Source organism: Meles meles, chromosome 7 (genome assembly GCF_922984935.1).
Source record: "Meles meles chromosome 7, mMelMel3.1 paternal haplotype, whole genome shotgun sequence".
Lineage (NCBI taxonomy): Eukaryota > Metazoa > Chordata > Mammalia > Carnivora > Mustelidae > Meles > Meles meles.
In genome coordinates this window covers 119,921,864-119,948,232 of record NC_060072.1, presented here as the reverse complement: position 1 = coordinate 119,948,232, position 26,369 = coordinate 119,921,864, and the positions used below count along the sequence as shown (strand labels likewise).

General features: G+C 39.2%; 1 protein-coding gene and 1 long non-coding RNA gene across 6 annotated transcripts in view; one reads left to right on the top strand and one right to left on the bottom strand.

Moving 5' to 3' along the window:
• ZNF438 (zinc finger protein 438) overlaps nt 1-14,566 on the bottom strand; it is a 180,810-nt gene extending 166,244 nt beyond the window's left edge. For 2 of the 4 annotated variants that reach the window (XM_046010549.1, XM_046010546.1), the window contains exon 1: nt 14,487-14,559. The gene's annotated coding sequence lies outside the window, so the exon portion shown is untranslated. Of the gene's footprint in view, nt 1-14,486 lie in introns of all 4 variants that reach the window. The other 2 variants (XM_046010548.1, XM_046010550.1) reach the window with 2 other exon arrangements.
• A 647-nt stretch (nt 14,567-15,213) lies between these two features.
• On the top strand, nt 15,214-25,886 carry LOC123945923. Of its 2 annotated transcripts, none has more exons than XR_006819533.1 (4): nt 15,214-15,435; nt 17,799-18,098; nt 19,469-19,611; nt 25,507-25,886. It is a non-coding gene; the product is annotated as an uncharacterized LOC123945923 (long non-coding RNA). The 2 variants fall into 2 exon arrangements; XR_006819534.1 differs by lacking the exon at nt 25,507-25,886 and adding an exon at nt 24,868-24,904.
• The last annotated feature ends 483 nt before the right edge of the window (nt 25,887-26,369 follow it).

Sequence of the window (26,369 nt, the reverse complement as noted above, 5' to 3'; positions counted from 1 at the left end):
AGTGGAGGAAGGATATCCCTCATCCTTCCCAAAGGTAACCTTCAACCAGGCTCCAGAACTCAAGACATCCCACCTCCTAAGGGATCTAAAGCCATCATTTACCCACCTTCCTCTTCCAAATCTTCCACTTCTCCTTTACGACTTTCCCCCCACTGTACCACTGTACAGAAATGCTTAAAGTTCTCTCATTATAAAACAAATGAACAAACAAACCTAACATATTCCCCCAGATGTGATGTCTCTCTCTCTTGCCACTGTCCTAGTTGCGCCTTCCCTTTCACAGCCAACTGTCTTGAAAAAAGGGCTTAAACTCATTATTTCTACCACACCCACCACCACCCCCCAATTCACTACTCAACCTCTGCAATCTGGATTTTGTGCAAACATAACACTCTCTCCAAAATACGAATGTCTTTTTTTTTTTAAGATTTTATTTATTTGACAGACAGAGATCACAAGTAGGCAGAGAAGCCGGCAGAGAGAGAGAGGAAGGGAAGCAGGCTCCCTGCTGAGCAGAGAGCCCGATGCCAGGCTCGATCCCAGGACCCTGGGATCATGACCTGAGCCGAAGGCAGAGGCTTTAACCCACTGAGCCACCCAGGCGCCCCCGAATGACTTCTTAACTCAAAATTCACTCAGAATTTATTAGACCTGTCAATTTAATATTGACATTCTCAATTTTAAAATGCTTATCTCTTGACTTCTGTAACATTACTCTTTCTTGGTGTTCTCCTCTTTTGGACTCTTTTTTTGCAGTTTGCTTTGCTGTTGACTGTGATCTGAGAAAAGCCCCTTGCATGTGGTATGGCAGTTAAAAACCTGGGCTGTCTTACCTTGGGCTGCCATAACAAAATACCGTGAGTGTGGCTTAAAGAATAAAATGTATTTTTCTCACAGTCTGGAGGCTGGAAGTCCGAGATCAAGGTGCCTGTATAGTCTGGTTCTGGTGAAAACCCTCCTCCTGAGTTGGCAGAAATCTGCCTTCTCATGTGTCTCCTCACATGGCAGAGAGCTATGGTGTCTCTTCCTCTTCTGATAAGGACAACAGTTCTATTGGACCTACTGGATCACCCTTATGACCTCATTTAACCTTAATCACCTCCCTAAAATCCCTATCTCCAAATATAGTAAGATGGGTGATTAAGGCATCAACATATGAATTATTGGGAGGACACAATACAGTCCATAATAGCCAACAGTAAGACAAGAATGGTAAAAACCAAATGTTAAATGACAACAATAACTATACAAGTGAAAGAACTCTACAGCAACAAAGAAAATGGACAGCATATGGATATATCAGGATACAAAATTTTTACAAGAATGTGTTATGCACATGAAATAAAAAGGAAATCACAACAGGAATGATGTTCAATTAAAGGAGTTTATTTCTGAACTCTTTGTTAGACAATTTGAAAGATAAACTTTCACAGAAAGGATATATAAACAAAAAGCTTCACGTGAGAAAAAAATCACTAACAATTCCAAATTGATTTCTCCATGTTTGTTTCCTGTTTTCATCACCACCATCTGTATTAACCAAGATATAGGCTAAACTGCTGTAACAAGACCAGGAATGTAGCGACACCAACAAAAGAGGAGTTCACTTCTCTCATGTAGTGGCCATGGGAACTGAGGTTCCTTCTCTCCTGTCCTGCCACTCTCTCTGGGGGACTGCCCTTGTCTGTAGGATGGTAGCTGGCTCAACCACAAGTCATCCATGGGGGTGGGGCAAAAAGAATATGACAGACAGCTGATTTTTAATACAAATGGGATGTGCACACATCACTTCCACTCCCATCCATAGCCAAAACTTAAGATATGCGGTCTCCTCTGGCTACGAGGAGCCTCAGAAATCGAAGCTATGTGACAGCAAGTATCAGAGGTGGGAGTGCATCCTTCTTCCCACTCTGAAACATTCCTCACTTTTTCTAAAGGGATAACCTGAAGTCTCACACAGTTATTGGATTCAGCTCAAAGTCTAAGATCTCTGGGTGATACACAACTCTTCAAGAGATACCAACTGTGCCCCTGTCCCCTGTCCAGTGACCTACAAACCAACAGACAAGTAACTTTGCTCTCTACCACCACCATTACATCCAATGTACAATAGAATACAAATAAGATTAATGCAATTAAGTTTTCCATTCTGAAAAGAATGGCAAATGCTATTTTTACCAATGATGAAATACTGCTGGACAGGAATGGCAGAGAGTCCCCACTCTACAAGAGAAGCAAGATTCTTGGTTAAACTCAGGTTCTGTGCTGGGGCGGGGGTGAGGGGCAGGGGGACCTTAGGGAGGAGACAGACTCCCTTGTCCATTTGCTTGCTGGAACCCGGCTTTTTCTCTGGAAGATACTTTCTTCTGTTATCCTTTCCAGCAATATATGATGTGAACACAACAAAGTATGTGCTCCCAAAGAGGTCAGAAAGAACTAACAGCCTATTTCCTGGGGGCACATGTTTGGGGGTCAAAGATTGCTTTAGTTGTAAAACAATGGCAAACCATCACAAATTTTGGCAAGCTAAACTTGTGGCATCTTCGCCAATATAATCCTCTCAAAACCTCCACAGGTCTCTTTGTCTTAGGCCAGTTCTACGTGAAAAGTGACCACAACTCAAAATTTAGTCTGATGGTAGACGCTAAGCTTGTCAATTCTGCCCTCCTATTATTAGCTGACCTCTGAGGCAGATGCATCCCTCTCTCCCTTGATTTCAGGTTAGCTAACTTGAGAGCATCTGATTCACATGGTGGGATGATTATACCACCACCACACCTCACTCACATCGGGACAAGCCATGTGACCTAAAATGTTCTTTCTGCCTGAATGATTTCAGGCTCAGCCACTCAATTAGCTTTGGCCAATAAAAGATGAACAAAAGTAACACATGCCGCTTCCAAGCAGCTGCTTCTGCCATGTCTCCCTTCCCTCTGAAACAGAACAGCAATGTCCCCAAAACGCCTATTCCTTTGGCTTAGAGTGGTAGAGGATGGTGGAACAGAGCCATAGACATGTCATAAGAAAGAAATAAACCTCTGTTGTCCTATAGAGACTTTGTGTTTGTAACTGGAGCTTTACCTAGCTTAAGTGACTGGTTCTGGTGGCAAGATAAATCCTTAATATGATCCTTGTCTAGCCTGGCTTCCACTTTTCTCCGGCCAAGAAAATCTGACAGTTTCCTAAAAATGAATCTAACCTCTTGCTGTTTGGGAAAAAGAAACTACTTTTTCCAGCCCTGCAATACCCCATATTACTGTCCTTTTAGGCAGTGTGAAGCATAGGCTATGGGCACACAGAACCTCATTAGCAAATTTATACCCCCTCCACTCCACCTCTAAGTGCAAACTAGCTAATTGTTCTCTTACTTGACACCCTCTTGCATTTCCTTGCTAAAGCAGCTAATCAACTCTTGTGAGCCTTCTCACATTAGCAGTCTAACCACTCTCCTGAAGCTACAAACTGGACGAACACACCCATGCCCTTCCAAGTTATCAGAAGTGACAGCTTCAGCAAGGGTTCTGCTATAGCGTAACAAGGGTCACCAGTTTTCCAGCCTCTAACATGGTGCCTACTATCTGCTGGCCAACAACGCAGCCAGTGCCATGCATTTTAGCTATTACAGCAACACCCCACTGCAGGTACCCGTTTTGGCACTAAATTGGGTATTGGGAAAGCTGTTGTGATAAAACAATGACAAATACAGTGGCTCAAACAAGAAGGTTTATTCTTTTCCTGGAAATAGTACAGAGATAGGCCGGTGCTTAGGGGAGGGTGAGCAGTAGTTGGTTCTGTCCCACAAGGTCGTCTGGGGACCTAGGCCAACTAGCAATGGCTCTTCCATCCTCATCACAGGATGTCTAGCTCTGGGTTCAAGGCAGCTGTTGTCATTCTAGTTGTTTTTTTCTAGTCAGGGTGGGGGTACGGCACAGAGAGAAGAACAGGACTAGCACCTCATCTTTAAGAAAGTTACCCAGAAGTTGCACATATCACTTTTGCTCACATTTAATTGGCCCAAACCTAATCACATAGACAATCTTCTATAGTCAGGGGAAGTTGGAAAATACAGTCCCTAAGAGAGATTCAGATATGAATAGAGAAAAGGATATCCTAGATAGCAGGAAAGAAGTAACAACAGTCTGCCATACCTCACAGAACCTATTCTCAAGAGTCACCAGGAAATTTTTTTGAAAGCATGTTTCAGATTTCAGACTGTGGTACCCTCTGTTTAAAACCTCCACTGGCTTCCTCTTTCACTGAGCATAAAAACCAAAGTCCTTACAATGGCCTACAATCCCCATGCAATCTGCTCCCTCCATTACCTCTCTCATTTCATTTCCTAATACTCATCCCTTAAAATAAACACCAAATGTAGAAAAGACCTAAATGTGAAAGGTAAAACTATGAAGCTAATGAAGTAAAAAGTAGGATGATATATCTAGGATCTTGGAGTGATAAAAGATTTAAGATCCCAAAAGTACAAACAATATGGGAAAATTCTGATGGAACTGAAAGAACTGACTCCATCAAAATTAAGGACTGTTAATCAACAAAAAATATTATAAAGTTAACAGCTATACAGAAGACTGGAAAAATATGTTTGCAACCTCAAAAAGTTTTTTAAAAAAGCATTTAATATCTAGTATATGCCAAGAACTCTTTAAGATAACAAGAAGATAGGAAATGAAATTAAAAATTTGGTAAGAGACAGCAGCAGATAATTTATAGAAGGTAAAAATAAAATACAGAATGCCCCATTAAATTTGAAATAAAGAGAAGCAATAAAGATATTTAGTATAAGTATATCCCAACTAATACAAGGGTATATACTTACATTCAATATTTATCTAATATTCAAATTTAACAGGTTGTCTTATATTTTTATTTGCTAAATCTGACAACTAACAGTGAAATCCATATGGCTAACAAGTAAATGAAGAGAAACTCAACCTCTCTGCTTATGAAAGAAATGCAAAATAAAACTATGAGATACCATTTTATACCCGTTATATTAGCAGATAATGGTTTTTTTCCTGTTACTACAGAAGATCATTTAATTCAGGATTCTTTTTTTGATCATATCACTGGGCAATAAAAGCCCAACTATTTACTGCATATGCACAGAGAAAAATCACATTTCAAATCCATTATTTCATACACATAAATAACAGCACATAAGTAATCCCAGTAACCACATTCAGGTATCAAAGACATCTTTTTCCTAGAAAATCTAAGTACATATTTAGTATAAATTTATAAAATGTAAATGTTGAGGATAAAAATGTCTGAGTATCATTTAGTAATTAAACAACAGTGCGTCATAAACAATATTAATTTTAGTACTGGGTTGAGATTAAGCTCTTAAGGTTAACTATCATAGCAGTTAAGAAATTTGGACTGTGAACAAATACAAGAATTAGGCTTTGCATTTGCAAAGAGTTTTCATATAAAAATGTTTTATCCAAGTCATAAATGTAGCTTTATCACTGGATAATACTTGTCTAGAGGGCAGAGAGGGATAGCACAAGCCATAGGTTAAGAAAGGAAACCGGCTGCATATAAACATGACAATACCCGTTACCAATTCTTTTTTTTTAAGTACTGTGAGCTTATTTCCTATGTAAATACAGTACGCAAGGTATTTTTAATAAAACTTCAATACAACAAAGAAAATATACCAAAAACTAATTTTGCCTTCTCTAACTTGTAATATAAAGAATGCCCTCTGAGTTTATCTTAGCATCTCGAAGGAAAACATTTTTAAAACTAAAATATCATGTGAGAGATCACTTTAAAAAAAATCTACTTTTTGTCAGAGTTCCAGTAAACCGTCGTAAATACCTCTTTATTTCATTCTAAATAAAAATATTATAAAATAAGAATTAATACAAAATACTTTATAAAAATGGTACTATAATTGTGGTAAAATGATTCAAAGATATAAAATAACTCAGCCTACCTTATACAAAATACATACAGTATAATCATTAAGCTTCTAAAATGCTGATAAGAATAATCCTTAATTAACTTTCAAAAAGTCATCACTTCTGGATATATCTCTAACAACAGCAAAAACAATAAACTTTTAGATTTATAATTCAACATCCATCAAGGCTGCTTTTGGCAGGCATATGATACAACACACTCCCACAAGAGAGAAAAATAGACATAAAAGTAACAGCTTTCACCACAGTGTTTAAAACATTAAAGTATTTCCATAAATAACATATTACCTTTTTAACTATATATAAAAATAATCCTTGAAGCAGCCTGGGTCCCAAATAACATATAATCCTGTGACTGGTAGACAGAAAACAAATGATATTCACAGCACTCATTTCTTTTTTTAAAAATTTCAGAAGAAAAGCAAAATCAGAAGTGTATATCAGCGCAACTGCTAATATAAATGTTTGACAAATTTCAATGGAAAATAAAAGTACCTATTCTCCAGTTTCAAGAAAGGAAAAGATTATTCTTTGGCTCTATTTCAAGCTGGGAACAAGTAACCAGTTTTAAATATGCCCCAATCTATCAATCCTTAAACTCTAGTCAACATTTCCACTTAAGCCCTCAGCTGAGAAAGACAGCCGATCAGTAACTGCCTTGCTTCTGTACCCTTGCTTCTCAATGCCAGCCAGTCCCTAAAGTCCAAGTTTAAAGTTGGCCAATCCCTAAATTGTCTCACTGAAAGTAAGCCAATCTTAAAACTCCATGCTTCTTCAAAACCCTAAGTACATCTCTGCCTGTTTCCAGGATTCTACTCTGCAAGCACAGCTCTCCCTTCCTTAGCAAGTATGAAATCCAGCTCTGTTTCAGTTACACTTAATGGTGGTCTCTCCCCTCAAAAATGCTATAAATATTATGTTAACCTGGATATAGCATTTTTCTTCATGAAGGTAAGAAAAATATTTTTATGCTAAGTCAGTTGTATGGGAAAGTTGAAAATCTTCACTTTTTAAATATAAGTATAATCCTTCATGGCCCAATATACAAATGCACTAACAAAGGTCTTTTTCCTTCCCTTCTTAATCCCAGACCCACAGTTTCATACTACCAATTGTCCACATCCAGCCTATTCTATTCTATTCTACAGAAAACATTAAAATTTCCAATTACAGACCTAATAATACAGAACTGTTGTTTGCCACAAGGGCAAGAGGTGCGGGGATAGGCAAAAATGGGTGAAGGGGAATGGAAGGTACAAGCTTCCACTTATGGGATGAGTAAATCTCAGGGATGAAAGGGACAGCATGAGCAATATTGTCAAGATATTATAATAGCTTTATATGGTGACACTTGCTGTGAGCACAGCACAATATACAGAGCTGAGGAATCACTCTTTGTATACCTGAACTAATTTAACACTGTGTGTCAACTATACTTCATTAAAACAAACAGGCTGATTTTAAAAATGGGCAGAGGATCAGAATAAACTTTTTTCCAAAGAAGACATACAGATGGCCAACAGGAACATGAAAAGGTGCTCAAGATCACTCGTCATTAGAGAAATGCAAAGCAAAACCACAATGAGATCCCACCTCATACCAGTTAGAATGGCTATCATCAAACACACAAGAGGTAACAAATGTTGGCAAGACTATGGAGAAAAGAAAAGGGAATCCTTGTGCACGGTTGCTGGGAATGTAAACTGATGCAGTCACTGTGGAAAACAGTGTGGAGATCCCCCCCAAAAAAGAAAACTAAAACTCCCATATGCCCCAGCAATTCCACTTCTGGGTATTAAAATTTTTCTTCCAATCACTGAAACTCACACCAAGAACAGAATATCATCAAATAATCTTCAAACGAAATAGTAACTCATCAAATAATTTGAGTAGATATTCTTTTGGAAAGTAAGAGAGTCTCAAATGTGACTAAAAGATGGCAAGGGCTAAAGAGAATAATATGATTTCTAATTTAAAAATTAGAATGAATGGAAATCCTATTCTAAGTCTAAATCCCTCTATCAGAATGGCAAAGTGAATCATGCCAAGTAGGTTACTTCACCCAAGTATACTCAAATACAGCTGAGAGCCATCTCTTCACTGCTTTTGGACCTGAGTGTGCTCAAAAAATAAATTCTACATAGCAAGCAGCATTACCTTATGCTTTATCAAAACTCAGTAAAGATGCCACTCAACTCCAAGCACAGTACAAACACTGAATTACCAACTGATTCAAGTGACAACATGAACATCTGACTAGGTTTTGTAGTCACCCCCAAATGTGCCACTTTGACCTTTTGATTATTTTGAATCAAAGGTACTTAAGAAACAGCAGGTGCAAGGACACTCTGAATCTCCTTTTTTTGGTCCTGAAAGTAAAAGATAAATTCCCCTGTGAAAGGTATCCTCCCTTGTACCAGGAGGAAGGAAGACATTCTTACCACCAGAGATAGGGAACTGGGAGCAGAGACACCTGTACAAAGAAATCTTACTAAACTAATCCTTATCTTCCTCCTTACTTCTTCACCATTTACTACCCCTAGCCCAGACTCTTCTGGATCCTGTCAGTTCTTCACAAATTTATTGTTTCTTTGCCTAAACTGTGTAAAAGCTTCCTGTTCTGGTTACTTCTTTGGGTCTTGATGAAGTTCAAGACTTCCCTGTATAAGTTTAATAAAGTTTGTATGTTTTTCTACTGCTAATCTGTCTTGTATCAGTTTACTACTTAGGCCCAGACTGAGACCCAAAGGTGATGGAGACTTTTTTCTCCCTTACAGTGTCAAGAGACCTACTTAGTTAGGTTAAGAATGGATTTGGTGAATTTATCCAGAGAGTGTCAAATTTCTTTATTAGAGGGTATCCAGAGAGGCAGCACAGGTCAGTAAAAATAGTCAAAACTTTATTATGAGTTAGGTGATCTTAAGTAAATTCCTAGTTTTCATAAGACAGGAAGATCAAATGAGACAACTAGTAACTTTAAAAATGTCCTAAGCATCAAAACCTCGCAGAGTCCTAGATTTGCTTTTGTCCCTAACTTGCTATAATATATATAGCAAGTCATTTTGATCTAAGTCTGTTTCCCCATCTGGCAAGTAGTGAGGATAATGCATGTCCTATACATTCCATGGGGTGTTCATGAAAATCACATATAAAAATTAATGTGAAAGTATCTCTGAAATATATAAACAACCATGTAACTGTGAGACAGTTAATTCAATATATGAATGAGATTTATACTAGCAAACCTGTTACAACCCAGAATTGTATGGTGCCCAAATTAATTTTACTAAGAAAAAATATTCATAGCTAAATACCAAACGAAAAACACTAGACATATTGGCAACCAAAAAAATTCAAGGCTATTAGGTACAAAAACTATTTTCCTTGCAATAAATGAACCAAATTGGCTCAGCTCTCCAACAAACTAAAAGCTGCTGAACACAATCTTTTGTTCAAGTCAGGTATTTGCCACTGACAACTACTGCCTCAACCTCCAAAGCATCAAAAAAAAAAAAAAAATAGTAAGGAAGAAAGAAAAAAGTTACATATTGCAGGGTTTCTCAGTATCAGCAGTACTGACATTTTGAACTGGATAATTTTTTTTTGTTAGGTTGTCTTGTGCGTTACAGGATATTTAAGAATATCCCTGGCCTCCACCGACTACATGACAGGTACAATGCCCTCACACATAGTTGTAATAACCAAAAATGTCTCTAGACATTTGCCAAATATCTCGAGTGACTTGGGGGAAGGAACAAAATCATCCCCAGTGGAGAACCACTGAGGTAAATGGTTTTTACCTGTTACAACCCAGGTAAAAAAACCTGGGTTGTAACAGGTTTGCTAGTAAATTTACACTGAGGTAAATCCATACTTCCATATATTCCACTATTTATATCACATTTATGTAGAATGCACCTTTGCTAGGACCAATGAAAAGAATGCTGTCTGTAGGATAATAATACTTAAGAATTATAGCTATGGTAGGGAGTAATGGTTAACATATCCCTTCCATCACCATGTAGTTTTTGCTTAAACCTCTCTTAAGAATTTTCTTCTTGCATGGTCTTTTGGGATAATAATTTGATTAATCTGTCACTAAAGCTTAGTCTTCACCCAGCCTTACTAATTAATAGTCATTATTTATGTGGGGGAAAAAAAATCAAGCCTCAAGATCTTAATTTCTAAGTAACCATGTATCAAATGAATCAAATTTAAGTGACACTTAAATGTTTACATTATTTAAATATATTTAAACATTTACAATGCTAAAGTACACAGACTAGTAGTATTCAGCTCTTACTGCAAGTACACTGTGTGTGTGTATATATATATATACATATAATGTGTATATACATACACACTATATATACACATATATATATATACACACACATACATTTAGGAGTTGAAGGTAATAACAGAATAGACTAACAGAAACTACAAGATTAAAAAAAAAAGAAACTACAAGACATTTAAATATTAAAAAATATTTAGTGCCCATTACATGTTATCAGTGGGCGAGATAAATAATTTTCTAAAAGAAACAATTTCCAGACACTTGCATTTGTATTCTTAACTAGTAGTTTCTAAATTTGTTCATGTAAATATAGATTTGTAAAAGAATCTGGATTTTACAAGTTATCTAGAACGGTCAGTGTTAGAGAGAGGGGTTCCTGTCTTCAAATAGGAAGACTTAACCATTATGCCCGCCCTGCTGGGAGCATTCTAGCACAATTAAACATTGATCAAACAGTGCCCTCACTAAGACTGAACTTAAAAAATGACAAAGCCTGAGCAATGAGGAGCCCCTTCAAGAATACTTAATACTATATATGAATATCTGATATTCATGGGAAAGCTAGCTGCAACTGTAGATAAAGAAATACTTATCCATTTCAACCCTACTAAACTTCGGGAAGCCATGGTAGGGGATTTAAGGTTCTGTGAACTGCAAAATGAAATGGCACATTTCTGCATTTCTGTTTGTGGAGGGTTCCCATTTAGAGTGATGATGGATTTGGTTATTCATATCAACTACCCCACTGACAGTTAAAAAAGCTCAACAGGATATTTTATATATTGTAAGAAAAAAACTCTGAAATTAATCACAAAATCTACAATGGTGTAATTCTATAAAATGTTTTAATGGTTCAAATTTGAAATACGTTAGGAATTAATAAAATTACGACAAATGTATGGACATTAGAGTATACTCTTAAAGAGATGTACAGAAATAAGACACGAATTTTTGTGCATATTGTTCTAGTTTCCATGCGCTACAATGTTCCAGATGGGAGAGGTCATCTATAACTCCACCTGAGATGTACCACCAGATCCCCTTTCTATAACAAAAAAAAATAATAACCTCAGTGTTAAAGAGAAGAGCAGCAGAGAAACTGAAACTTACTCCAACATGTGGAACTTTGGCGTGATACACTTAAACCAGTGGAAACCTGCCTAAATACCTCACACAGCCCCTCCATCACTCTGTATTATGCAAGCTGCAACATTTCAAGCCAACTCCCTTATTTCACTAGTAAATCCTGTCAACACTGAGGTAATAGAACTGGAAAATCTCGTCACTCCACAATGATACTAAAATATCAGAATTTATTTCATTTGGTAAAAATTATATCGTTGCCAAATAAAGCTAATGCAAATACAGTAAAATATGCAAGATTATGAGTAATTCTTTTGTTGAAGAGGACTCTTGGGGAGCCTCAAATTCACTGTGCAATTGGTTAGGCATTCTTTTCCTCCTTTGACCCCTTCATGCCCCATCCCTCCAGTATATAGGGTGGAAGGGGCTGCAAAGGTCAAAATGAAATGATCCGCATGCTTTTATGCATTTGGTCTACTCTGGTTTTATTCCCACAGGTTTTTCCTCAGACTGCTCCTCCAAGGAGAGTGCTATGTATTATTCATCCCTGAACTCCCAAAACTTAACCAAGTGTCCCACATTTAAAAGCCTGCCCAGTACAGTTTATGCCTCAAAGTGCTTACTATTATTACTAGCTCTAGTATTACTATGTCTACAAGGCATCTAAAACTTGTCCAAAACAGAATTCATGATTTTCTCACCAAATCCCTTTCCACCTGCTCAGTCAATAGCACTACAGTTCTCCCAGTTGTTCCAACCTAAAACCTAGGAAGTCATGACTTTTCCTTTTCCTCACTCTCCAGTTTAGTAAATTCACACCAGTAGCTCTACCCTCAATTTCGTCATGAATTTGACCATTTACTATTATCTCTGCAACTACTTCTCCAAGGCCAAGACAGCAGCAGCTCTCCTCCAGGGTAGAACCATGCCTCCTACCTCCCCACTTTTGATACCCTCCCCCACTCCATGACCTTCAAGTTAATTCTGCAACCAATAAAAGTAAAATCAAATGCTATTTCCTTGATATAAAACTTCTGGTGGTTTTCTTTCACACCTAGAATCACGCCTTTACTTCACCACAGCCCCCATAACCTGGCCTGGTTCTCCAAGATCATCTGCCACCACTTTCCCTATCTCTTGCAGTGATCTAAACACTCACCTTGCTCTGCCTTGGCCACCTCAGACTAGCTTCCCCCTCAGACCATTGCTTCTTTGTTGCTCCTATTCTAAAGGGCTGCCATCTGGAGCAGAGACTCTGAAGCCAGACTGCCCAAATTTGTATACTGTCTCTATCACATTTTAGCTGTACAATCTTGAGCAACGCTTCCTGTGCGTCAGATTCTTCTTCTATAAAAATGGAGGTGTTAGTATTCACAGTATAAGGTCGGTATAAAAATTTAGTGTTTAGAAGACTGCCTCACGTATTAGTAAGGTCCACACAAGTGCTGACTGCTCCTATGATCCTTGCCTGAAATGTTCTTACCTCAGGCTCTTCCTCTCACTTCAGTTGATTCACCTGTCACCTTTTTTGAAAGGTCTTCCCTTACAGACCATATCTAAAACAACCTACCGTGTTCCCCCACTGTCATTCCCTTATCTTCCTTTACCTCACTGTACTTAGTCACTCTCTGAAATAATATTATGTACTTAATCTTTGTAGCCTAGTCACTGGAAAATGAGCTCCACCAGGTTGGGGACTATCTTGTTTGCTGCTCTATTTGTGGTTCTGACTCAGAACCTGCCTTCTGAATAAACATACCTCTTATCCAGGCTAGGAGACCTATGGGAATTTCTTAATAACAAGACCATACTTAGCCTTTTGTTCTTAAACTTGTGGTCTCCTTTGATCCTTGAAAAAGCAACAGCAAATAACACCATCATCTCCCAATTTAGACCAAAAAAGGAAATCCCAAAGTTGGGTGACTTGCCTTTGGACACAAAACTATTAACTGGTAGAACCAAAATTAGCACCCCTGCTTTCTAATTCTAAGGCCCCTCAAAGGAGGATAAATTGAATTTACAGACATGTGACCTCTCAATCTCTGGAATAAATACTCTCTGAGATGTGTACAACAGTCTTCCGTTCAAAGTTCCTAACAAATACTTACCTCTAAATTAAGAAGTATTATAGTACTCACTCCTCAATAATGTACTAACCCTTAGCAAGCCAAAACATTCAAAGTCAGATATGACAATGGGACTTTCCAAGTCCACACAAAAACAACCCCTAAAACTCAGTGTATCCATGTTGAGTATAATGTACTAATTCCAACATGATAAAACCTTTCTCTGAAATACCCAGCCAGGAGACTTCATACTTGTCAAGAACACTGTGATAAGGGCACCAGTCATTTCTTGATCCCTGTTCCACAAAGTTCAGTGACAACAAACAGTTCAGGTGACCCATCAGACTCAAGTGTTGTCCATGATCGTATGGGGGGGTCGGTGCGAGGGGGTTGAGGGGGCAAACTGTGAAAAAGATCCCTACCTACAAGACCTTGGTTAAATGGCCATTGGCCGGCACATTCTCAGAATAACGATTGTCTTTCTGAGCTTTCACCTAGCAAGTTTACATGCTTGTGTTACCTCATATGCTCTCACAATGTACCCAGTTCTGTGAGAATGACAACTAGGCCAGAGGCTGCGTCACCTCCATTTCACACAAAAAGGAAACTGAGGCAGCAGGTGGTTATCTTTACAGCTTGTCCTCAGATCTGGTCACTTGCAGGATCCCAAAGAAAGCCTAGATGTGGAGTGTCTGAAGAAATCCTCCATTCCAGACTTCACGTCAAACTCCAGGGCTGAGGGGGAAACTAAGCCCCTTCATCAAGGAAGAGGAAAAAAGGGGGTCGCTCCCCTTTGGACTTTCCCCGTTCCTTCCCAGTCCTCGGCTCGCCAACCCCTAGAGACCTCTCGGCCCCAGGGGAGAAGTGCGGGCCTGCCCCCGTGGGGCACGGCCTCGCCTCCTCGCACTCCCGGTCCCGCCCGCCCCAGAGGGCGCGCTCCCACTCTGGGCGGGCACCTGTCCCTTCACCACGTTCGGCGGCTCCCCGATAGCCCAAGAATCAAACGCCCGCAGCCACCACCGACACCGGGAATGCGAGCAGCAGGGCGAGACCCGCAGGCCCAGAGAGCTGCAGGAATCCTCAGAAACTTACAGTTTTCCTACAGCGTGCGCGTCACGGCGAGGTGACGTCACGGGACCCGGCGTTCAGGGAGGTCAGGCCGCCGGGCGCCGGGCCGCACCACCCCCACGGCTCCGCCCCGTGCGCGACGGCGGGAGAGACGCCCCTTTCCTCAGCGGCCCCGCCCCCCACCGTTTGGCGCTAGGCGCAGGCGCACTCGGCATGCGTGGCCGCCTTCTAAGGCGGGGACTGCTTGAGAGACTTTCGCTGAAAGCCTGTGGCGGGGGCGCAAATGTAAGGGGGAGTAGACACACACTCACTCCCCACCACCTCCCCCACCCTCGGGAGCGCAGCAAACAAGCTGTCGCCCAAGGAGCTGGAGTCGGACGCCAGGGTTGTGAGGTAGATTTTCCGCAGACATTGCCTCCTTTCCCTCACGTGTTCATTAAAAGTTCTCCACGTGTGGAAACAACCATTTGCTCTCCACCAGGTGCCTGCAAGCCCTCGGGCGGGAGGACTCAGCTCTCCCACGGGTCCTCGCTCCCATCCGGCCCCGCCCCCGGCTCCGCCCCAACCGGACCTGCCTAGGCTCCGCCCCGCCCACGCCGGCTAGACCCCTCCCCTCGAGTCCACCCTTCCGGCTCCCGCTCGGAGCTCCAGCGGGTGCCGCTTGCCCCGCCCTGTCCAGGCGCCCGCTAGGAAATTTTAGTGTGTCTTTCCTACTGGATTTCCCGTTTGGGCTTAGTGAAGCTACTTACAGGCTACCGTTCACCTCTATTAAATTTAACTAACGGTGGTCTGTGTAAACAAATATGTACACTTCTTGGCCAGTGTGAACTTTCCACCACCTCCCACTCACGTGATGATGCCTTCCTGTGCCCTGGGTCTCTGCTCTTTATGCTTTTACCGACGACGAGTTCTGGTGTTAAAAGATACCTCAGCAGAAGGGAAGATGAAGGCTCGAAGAACTAACGCCGCTATAGTAAGAGATTATTTCTGGCTTATAGGATTCCTACATTACTCACAGAAGCAGGGAAAAAAATAAACGTTTTAGTTAAAAGTGGCTCACGCAAATCAGTCTTGGGGGGAAAATAATAGGAAAAACAGGCCTTGGAAATAGACCCTAAGGAGGAAATGTTGAAGATGGCAAGAATCTTTTTTAAAAACGTATTTGGAATCACGACAAATTGTTAGATCAGGCATGGGATTTTTAACAGGCAGCTCCAGTATAAATAAAACCTGAAACAATGGTTTTACACTCTCATTGAAAATATTGTAGTATTTTCATAGGAACGAGTGATTACAGCAGAATATTAGTCTTTAACTCTTGACATCTAAGCGGGTTAAAAAATAAGTATGTGTATTATTCAGAAAAAATCTAAAGTGTTGAAAAATTTCTGATTTGGGTAATATTCATATATTTATGTTAATATAATATACAAGATCTTTATTATCAAATGATGTGAGAAATGTGTAAGTAATTTAAGAGTAAAGTATTTTTCTGTGGAGCAGAGTTATAGAAAAGTTAGCACGTTTTAAAAGTGCTACATATTTTTTTTTATTTTTTTTTTTAAAGACTATTTATTTGACAGACAGAGATCACAAGTAGGCAGAGAGGCAGGCAGAGAGATAGGGGGGAAGCAGGCTCCCCGCTGAGCAGAGAGCCCCGTGCAGGGCTAGAGCCCAGTGCAGGGCTCGATCCCAGGACCCTAGGATCATGACCTGAGCCAAGGCAGAGGCTTTAACCCACTGAGCCAAGGTACCCCTTAAAGGTGCTACATATTTTTAAAACATGATATTTATATTTTTCTTTGTAAAACAGCAACTTTAAGAAAACTTTAAATTGTACATTTGTTAACATACCTATAAAATGTTTTATGTGTATCATGTCAAAAGTCGTAATTCTCTTGAGATTCTAGATATACCTATGGGAGTGTTTCACAAGTAAATGTCATCTCTCGTTTTTAAGAAGTATACATCAAGTTCATTAAACATTTTTAACACAGAGTACACTTGCTTCTCTAAGATGGTTTGGCTTCTGGATGCTTACTAAACTGGTAAGTTATTAGTATACTTTTGAGCTTGTGCTGGAGACAGGAACACAAGAAAGAAGACAAATATCTTCAATAAGATGGGTGGGGGAGAAGAAAACAAATGTCTTATTATTCAGTATGTTTTTTCCCTTGCTACCCCAAGATTTAAAACAAAAACAAACACTTCCCACTTCCTATATTGCTAGATGCAGGAAAGAAGAACTGTGGCCAGGAAAAGAATGGCAAGCAGAAAGGGTACCCAAACAAAGAGGAACTTCAGGGAATGTCAAATTTGTGGGAATATACACATTCAGATTCTGTCAAGTTCCTGTGACAAACTGAAATCTGATCTAAATAAGTAGCGGGGAGGGGGGGAGGAGTAGCCAGGAGCTAGGGTCAAAAGTGTGTTGATATTAGAGGAACTCTAAGAAGAACTTCTTATTTTTAGAAAATAAAACCCCAGACATTCATTGATTAGCACCGGAGGGACTAAGGGCATCCACTCTGGCCCATGGGGTTTCAGTCTCCACTGGTGGTTCTTTCACTTTAGTATCTGCTGCCCCTAAGCAAGTTAGCCCCCAGAGCACTCTACTTCAGAACTCTTCCCTTGGTCCTATACTGCAAACTGAGAAAAACTCAACTGTACTACTAGGGAAAAATAAAAGGTGGAAATACAATGGCTACTATTTACTGGGTTTTATACGTACGCAACCCTGCATTATCTCATTAATCCTTGCAACTGGATGAGATAAATGCTGCCATTATCTCCTTTTGACACAGAAGACAAGCATGGTTCCCAATGCTAAGTGTGTCACATCCTGCAGCCTCTAAGTAGCAAAGATTTAAATTCATACTCCAGAATCCACAGCCATAACCACTGATCTATATGAAGTTTCATGTAACAATGTAAGAAACAGAGACTCGGAAGGTCCAAGATATATAAATTCTAGCTCCCAAAGACTGATACCATGGGTATCTTCTTCACTGTTCCACAGCCTGTCTTTGCATGGATACTCCTATATCACTGTTTAAGGCGCTCCTCATAACCCACTGAGTTGATTTTGTAACCATTAATAGATTACCACCCTGAGAAACTCTCATCAGAATCCAAAATATAAAATATCAGACTATATCGCATGTGATAAGGGTAATTTTCCCCAAAGCATAAGTTAGGGGAAACCATTGTTTCAGAACACACACGCCTTTGTTGCTATGCTGATATAGTTCTTCCTATGGGTCTCAGTGAAGAAAGTGTGAAAAACACTATTACAACCACCCCTTGCCTGATTTCTATGCATATTTCTTCCTTCAGAATCAAGACCAAGAGAAACCAAATCCGACTCTGTAACCCCCCTGCATCTGTCTCAGCTCCAAGATCTGGTCTGCGAGGTCTCTTTCCAGGCAATCAAGACAAACGATGAGGTCATTCTTACATCCAGAAAGGCTCCTGTGTCCAGCACAAGCACAAAAGTATACTAATAACTCGACAGTATAGTAAGCATCGAGAAGCCAAGAGTTACACAGAATTAAAGAGAAGTCGTTCTGAAAAGGGAGCAGAGATAAGGAGCTTGATGGAAGGAAGACCTGAGACAAAGATTGGAGAGCTATAGAAGTATGTGTGATTAAGAACCACATAATCTTTCACAGGTCTGCTGGCACAGAGTTTGCAAAGTATTTCAAATGTCATTTTATCAGCTCTCCCCGACAATTCCTTTGTTTAGCTAATTCTCTCCATCCTTTCAGTCTCTTCTTAGCAGGAACTCCCTCTGAGAAGATTTCCCTAAGCTATCTTTGCTCTTGGCCTTCAAAATTATTTTCATTTCCTTCTCTGCTAGACTGTAAGCTCTGTAAGGGTAGGGACAATGTTGGTCTTGTTCAACCTCAAATCCTCTGCTTAAAGCCGAACATACCCTAAGTTGAGACTCAGGAACTGTGTGTGGAGGGAGGAGAGGAGTGAATGGACAGATGAACTCAAATTTAAAGACTGGCTAGATTTCTTACTCAAGATGCTAGTTGTTTGTTTTTTTTTTTTAAAGGAGGCACTGTGTTAATAGAAATAGTACTGAGAAGAAAAATCCTTAAGGAGAAAAAACATTCAGAATGACAATGCAAGTACATCATAGCAAAACACTGATCAGGGTCAGCTCTGTTGTTAAATGGGTAGTTTTGTGCAAGTCCAGTAACTTTCTGAGCCTTTAATGGGCTCAATAAATGTTATTTGTAGTGAATGTCCTAATAGAGTGTTACCCTGGGGGAACTCTGGGAAATCAGGGCAGGCCACCTGGAGCCTTATTTGCATGAAGTTCCCTGGAAGAAACTGACAGGCACTAGGAGCTGGCAATTAATCCTCTTAAACAAAAGATGTTGGACAAAGGCTTTCCCCAACAACAAGAGGGTGGAATGGGGGAGTGAGGAGGGAAATGGAAGACAAGTAACTAGTGTCATTGCTCTCAGGAGCCAAGTTCATGATTGAGTACAGGGCCAGGTGCATGCTTTTGAGTATAAAGTTGAAAAAATCAAGCTGCCTGTGTGTGTATGTGCGTGTGTGTTGGGATTGAAGGGTAGGGGAGGAAGATACAGGAGAAAGAAGAGGGTGTCAAAAAGATTTACAATTACTCAAGGGAAAATCCTCACCTACTACGGCACAACCGGCAGGGAGAAACAGGCCTCTGGGTCTTTGTGTATTCTGTTCTTCCTCCCTGGAATCTATTTTCTCCCTTATCTCTTGGAAGAGACCTACTCTTTCTTCAAGTTCAAGTTCTATCATTAATTACCTCTGCTAATAACTGCCAACATTAACTGAACGCTTGCTTGGATCTAAATCGGAGTACTCTCCAATGAAACCTTTAATCTTGACAACTATTAATTTTTTCTTAGAGGTACAAAAACTAATGGTGCATCTTATAGTTGCTGGCATCTTCAGTTTAGTAACAAATAGTGTGTTGTATTACATTTGTTTGTGCTTCTTTCTCCCCCACGAAGCCGTGAATTCTTTGAAGACAGAGAAAGATTTATTCAACTTTGCGTCCTTAGCACCTAATGTAGCTCCTGGCACATAAAAAACATTTGACAGACTTCTCGCAATCAGTTGAAGAAAGAATGTCATCTCCCTGACAGAGTGACAGGTAGGTGCAATCTAGGAGACAAAAGTCATAGACTGTTATCACCAAAATTTGTGGTTATCCCTAAGACCTCACTAGCCTGGGAAAACGAAGTCACAACTTCCTCTGAGTTTTGTCCTAGTTAAGTTCTATCTGGCATTAAAGTATGTGACAATCCCCTTGGGCAATTAATTCAGCACGTCTCTTCTCCGCTTAACAAATTGCCATTTATTACTTACCCTTTATGTTGGGCTTACACAATTTTTAACCAATTAAAGCAGTTATACTAAGGCCAAATCAAAACAATATTTTAAAATCTGTTTTGGCAAATGCAGATCCAGTTGTGTTTAGACTTTAAACGGGAGATGATATTCAGCTCACCAAATCCTTTGATTTATGTTTTTATGTTTTTGACTTGACTATCAGGAGATAACACATTTTAAAAGCAAGCATTTGGGGGTGCCTACGTGGCTCAGTGGGTTAAATAAAGCCTCTGTCTTTGGCTCGGGTCATGATCCCAGGGTCCTGGGCAGGGAGCCTGCTTCCCCTCCTCTCTCTCTGCCTGCATCTCTGCCTGCTTGTAATCTCTGTCTGTCAAATAAATAAATAAAATCTTAAAAAAAAAAAAAAAAAAAGCAAGCATTTGACTTCTTCCAAAAAGTCAGAAGCTCCGATGATGTTGGCCGCCCATTCACCCAGGGCATTCATCACTGGAGTGAAGCTGCCTGGTTCAGAGGCACAGATGTTCCCCATTTTCCCATAACCCCACCTGGGGACTATTTAACCTACCCACTTGGCCCCTAAAGGCACTTGAGTTTATGATGGATCTTGAAAGTAAAGGGCTTGATCATTTAAGTCTCTAGCTTAAGAAGGATCATAAAACCTAAAAATGAACAGCTTTGCCCAGAAATTTGGTAATGCTGTAAGCGAATTAATGATAGCCAATAGTCACATTTTCCTTTATAGAGTTTTCACAATTTTTATATCTTTCTCCTAGAGAAGAAATATTCTTGTGCATTAGGGATTTTCCAATACTGTATTGCTTTTTGGTATATATACAAAAGAGAAAAATATTTAAGAGAAATTGAAATGCAAAATACACAGTCGGGTTCACAGCATGGCCTGGTATGTGTGACTGTTGTATTGATTGACTCACAGAATACACACTTAGCCAGCATGCAACTTTCTTTCCCAGACCTCAGTTCTCTTGTGACACATGGGAGAAGGGAAGTGCATATCTGTTAATTATCAGGTTTGTGTTTTTTCTATACCACGAACAGTAGTCACAGTCACTTTTACATTATACTTTAAGCTCTGAGGTTATATAGAATATGAGTAATTCATCAGTTTGTTATTTTGGTGAGATTCTCTTGTAGTAGGTACAGCTATTGACCTTTGTTGCAAATGACAGAAAAACCCCAAGATAACAGGCTTAAATGGGATTGGCTTATTTCTTTCATGTGTAAAAAATGTCTGGATATATGTGATCCAAGGGCCAGTTTGCCCAGGTCAAATGTCAGCAACTCAGGTTCTTTCTATCTTGTTGTTCAGTCATGCATGACCTACATTCCCAGTCATCTCACAGTCCAAGATGGCAGCCTAGCTCCAGTAATCCCTCAGCATGCAGGAAGGAGAAGCTCCAGAATATTCTGCAGCTAGTACTCCTCAAATCCCACTTTTTCAAAGAAGCTTTTCTCAGCGAATGAAGAGACTAATCAATTGATTTCTCTTCTAAATTCCCTTAAAACCTATTTGTACTGGGCTGTAACCGTTTAAATACTTAAAATGTTTTATATTATGAATATTCCTAACATCTCTGTCATCATCATCGTTCTTAAATCTATAACAATGATTCTAAACCCTGATTACACATTAGAGTTGCCTGACAAACTATAAAATGAAAAACAGCCCTCAGGTTCCATTGGTCCAGGATCCATACCGGAAAACATCTGCAAAGGTGGAAGAAGACAGATAGTTGGGGGCTGAGAATGGGGTTGTTGAGAGGGGATTCACACCAGTTGTAGGTTCTGTCAGGGGCTCACTTAGGAGTATGTGTGCCAGGGAAGCTAGACATCAGCCTAGGATTCTATGTAGAGGGTCCTGAGGCCAAGCATGATGCAGAGGCATGAGGCTTCATAACTGTGAATGGGTGACAGAAACCCCCGGGCCAGGATGACCAGAAGTGGCAGCCACCAGGCACTGATGATCTGAGGCTCTTCCCCGTCATTTCTGGGTTTGTGTACAACCCTGAGAGAAGGAATAGGAGCCAGGAAGACAGACAGACAGAGAGATAGCAAGCATTTTCAACCTCTCTAGTACGGAAGCTAAATCAGATTGGGTTTAATTTGAAGAATTAAAGACATGATGGTTCTTATGACTCAGTTCTCATGGACTAAAACTGTAGATGTGACAAAAGCTGATATATGTGCAGGGAAATACCTTATATTTAAACAATACTTAATTGTCTTATATTGTTCTCGTGCTCTAATTATTATCTGATTATAACTACAAAGCCACCCTTTAGAGTGAATACAAAACAGAGAGGTGATGTCAGTAGAAATTTAGGATAATACCTGAAGAACCCCAGGTAAAGATGGTGAAACTCAGAAAGATATTTGTGGTTTCTGACTCTTAGAGTTGACAAAAATGTCAAGTATATTCCTAGCTAGAGATTTTCCTTGCTATCAGTATCTTCTTACTAATAGAGGCAAAAATAATTTTTTTACTTTAAAATTTTCATTCCTGCCATATCTATCTGATTGAATGGGCACCTAACCACATTTTTACTTATATACACACCAAAAACATGCAGGAAAAGAGACATCCATTCTATACTAAGTTGCTTTGGATTTTCCTTTCATATATTACTTCTAAAACATATATTACTTCTTTTTAAATTTGAAATATATTACTCTTGTCATGTAAAGTAGACCAGTTTCTTTTTTATTTTTATTTAAATTTAGGTAGTGTACAGTGCACTGTTAGTTTCTGGAGTAGAATTCAGCGATTCATCAGTTACATAAAACACCAAGTGCTCATCACAAATGCGCTCCTTAATATGCATCACCCATTGGGCCCATCCCCCACCCACCACCCTCCATCAACCCTCAGTTTGTTCTCTATAGGTCTCTTACGGTTTGTTTCCCTCTCTCCTTTTTCTCTTTTCCCCTTTCCCATATGTTCATTTGTTTTGTTCTTTAAATTCCACATATGAGTGAAATCATATGGTATTTGTCTTTCTCTGACTGACTTATTTCGCTTAACATAATACTCTCTAGCTCCATCCACATCATTGCAGGTGGCAAGATTTCATTCTTTTGATGGCTGAGTAATAGTCCATTATATGTATATATATAAAAGAATATATAGTGGAATATATATATATATATATAGCACATCTTCTTTATCCATTCATCAGTCGATGGATATTTGGGCTCTGTCTATAGTTTGGTTATTGCAAATAATGTTTCTATGAGCATTGGGATGCATGCATCCCTTTGAATCACTGTGTTTGTATCCTTTGGGTAAATACCTAGTACTACAATTGCTGAATCGTAGAGTAGTTGTATTTTTAGCTTTTTGAGGAATCTCCATACTATTCTCCAGAGTGGCTGCACCAGTTTACATTCCCAACAACACTGCCAGAGGTTCCGCCTTTCTCCACATCCTCACCAACCTCTGTTGTTTCTTGTGTTGTTAATTTTAGCCATTCCAATAGGTGTGAGATAGTATCTCATCATGGTTTTGATTTGTATTTTCCTGATGATGAGTGATGTTGAGCATCTTTTCATGTGTCTGTTAGCCATCTGGGTGTCTTCTTTGGAAAAGTGTCTATTCATGCCTTTAGCCCATTTCTTAACTGGATTGCTTGTTTTTTAGGTAGTGAGTTTGATAAGTTCTTTATAGACTTTGGATACTAATGCTTTATCAGATATTTCATTTACAAATATCTTCTCCCATTCCATAGGCTGCCTTTTAGTTCTGTTGATTGATTCTTTTGCTGTGCAGAAGGTTTTTATCTTGATCAAGTCCCAATAGTTCATTTTTGCTTTTGTTTCAAGTTGTTCCAGCACCATTTATATGACAACTATCTTTCCCCAACTGAATTACCATAGTACCCTTGGCATCATCTCTGACATTATCTCCCCCCCCCCCAATCCAATCTGAACTCTTCCTAACTAACCTTTCCTCACTCAAGGTCATCCTTCTCACTATGGTCAAGTTTAGGCTAAAAAAATAAACCACCACCACCACCAATAACAGCAAAACACCATAAAGCCTCTCTCTGTAGTGGATTCTATGACACATTGCTCAGATCTTCCTTTGAATGGAGACATTTGTTCCAGCTTCTGGACATGTTGGTTGGTGATGGCTGACAGCTGTGTCCCTCTCTAGGAATTGCTCTCATCTGCAGGAATCAGCCTTGCCCGAGGCTCTCCCTTGTCCCTGGGGTCAGTTTATGTTCAGTGATTCTCAGTGGAGGCCTTGGCTTCCAGGTAGGACAACTCTTAATAGCCACTGTGGCTCCATGGGATCAGTTGCAGCTTCTGATGCATCTGCATTGAGGCCCAATTTCCCCTTTTCCTGGCCCTCTTCCCTTTTACTCTCTTACAGTTATTGTTCCCCAAATTATTCCCTATATAAATTGCTGCATGCAAATCTCAGGCCTTCTGTGACAGTTTCTCAGAGAGCCTGAACTCTTAGCATCTTAAAGCTGATTATGTCATTTCTCTGCTTAAAGTCCTTAGCCTACAGGACATACAAAAGCTTTCATAGGTTGGCTCCAATTTATCTCTCTCTCCTTAACTTCCTCTGCCACCATTGACTCTGTCCTTCAGACAACTTTATATATTTATATCCCCCAATTCCCCGTTACTCACTTCTTTGCATGTGGACTTCTCTCTGCCAACAATAAATTTCCCACCTTCTGCTTATCCTTCTGTTCTGCCTTGGATCAGATGTCACCTCCTCTGGGAAGCCTTCGTATTTTTTCCTCACAACACCATAAAACTCTTTATGTAAGAATTTGCTATCCAATATCGAAATGTATTTGTTTGCCTATCTGACTCTCATACTAAATTGTGAACTTCTCTAGGCAGGGACTGAATCCGGGGTCTCATGCCATCGTGGATAGATTTTCAATACATTTTTTTAAGTGAGGCACTGTAAAAAAGTATTAAATATTTGGAAATTTTTGCCATATTTGATTCATGTGTCTTATATCTAGAAGGTCGTGTATCATCTTTAATAGAGTCTATATATTTTTTCAATCTTTTCAAGATTCTGGACTACCATACTGGCTGGAAACAAATCCAGGCAAACACTTCAAGATGAAATGAAATTCAAACCACAGATCTTTAAAGTTAGTTCTGTTTATTAAAAAAAAAAATGGGGATTGGGAAAGGCTTGAGGTGGAAACACCAATGCTTTCAGTGGGTGGGAGGAGGGAAGAGAAAGAAAGAGAGAAAGGTGGATAAAGAGCTGATTAAATTGGATTGGCTGGTTAGAGACTGGAAATTTTCCTCCCTTTCCCAAGAGGCTTATTTTTTATCTTTCTTTTTCACACTGTGAAGTGTCAAATTAAATTGCAAAGTTAATTCTCATCACTAAGGAAGGGATTCTAAATGTATTAATTAAGGATTACTGGCATTTTAATTTTATTCATGAGAATGAAAACTTTTTAATAATTAAACAATTATTTGTTCTGTTTTACGTATTTATATTATTATAGCATATTAAAATGTAACATCAATGCATTAAACTCTAGTTTCCAGAGATTTGGATGACTATTTTAAAATAAGAGCTGTGCTTATTGATATATTTGATTTTATGAATTATGATACTAGAGTTCCCTTGAGAAATTATGTTCTCTTTTCTTCAGAGATGAAGTCTTTAACAGGATGAGATCTTATCTTGCAGGAAACCATGAATCCACTGTAGAGAAGAATGATTTGGATTTCACTCTGGTAGAACATGAAGTACCTTTTGAATTCTTCACTGTCTCTTTCAGTGATTTATCTTATAAATGAAAATAAGCTTTAGCATTTTTCAAAACAGATGAACCTATCTTTATAGAAATTGAACAGTTCTTCTGCAGGAAAAATCTAGGAGGAAAAAACAAAATTATTCTTTCCGGTAAGATAATGTAAACAAGTAAAAAAATGAAAAAAAAAGCTGTGTATCTTTGAAAATCCAGGTATTTAATGATTATGTCAAAATTCATATTTTCAACAGTAAAGCATTCATTGAAAAAGTTGGAGCTGTCTTTACAAATAAATGTGGAGAGGATTACAAATTCTAAATTATGAAATGTCTTCTAAAAATAAAATTATAAACTTATAAATAAAAAATTTAAAAATATGTTTCTTTTTCCAAATTTGCTTTGCCTTTTAACCTTTAGCTTGGACCCCTCTGCTATTTTTCTCTCAGTAAATAAGCCACTCTAGTTCATAGATAATATTAAAAAATAATAACTGCAGAGAAAGAAAACAACATTGAAAGATACGGTGCTTCAAGCAAAACTAAATCATAGGACTTCAAATGGCAGCAATAATCAGAGGTTTCTTTTTTAATTAAATCATGAGTTTTTATTAACAAAATAAAAGCCTTAGCTTTTTATATACTTAAGAGAGAAATGATATGCATAGGCACACATTGTGCCCTTGTTACCTTGACGGACAGAGATTATTATTAACAATAGTGTAATACAGGCATACAGAGAATCTGGAATTCTGTCTCTGTTAAGATTTAGATCCTGCCAGTGGGTAGCAGCTGTTTTAAAT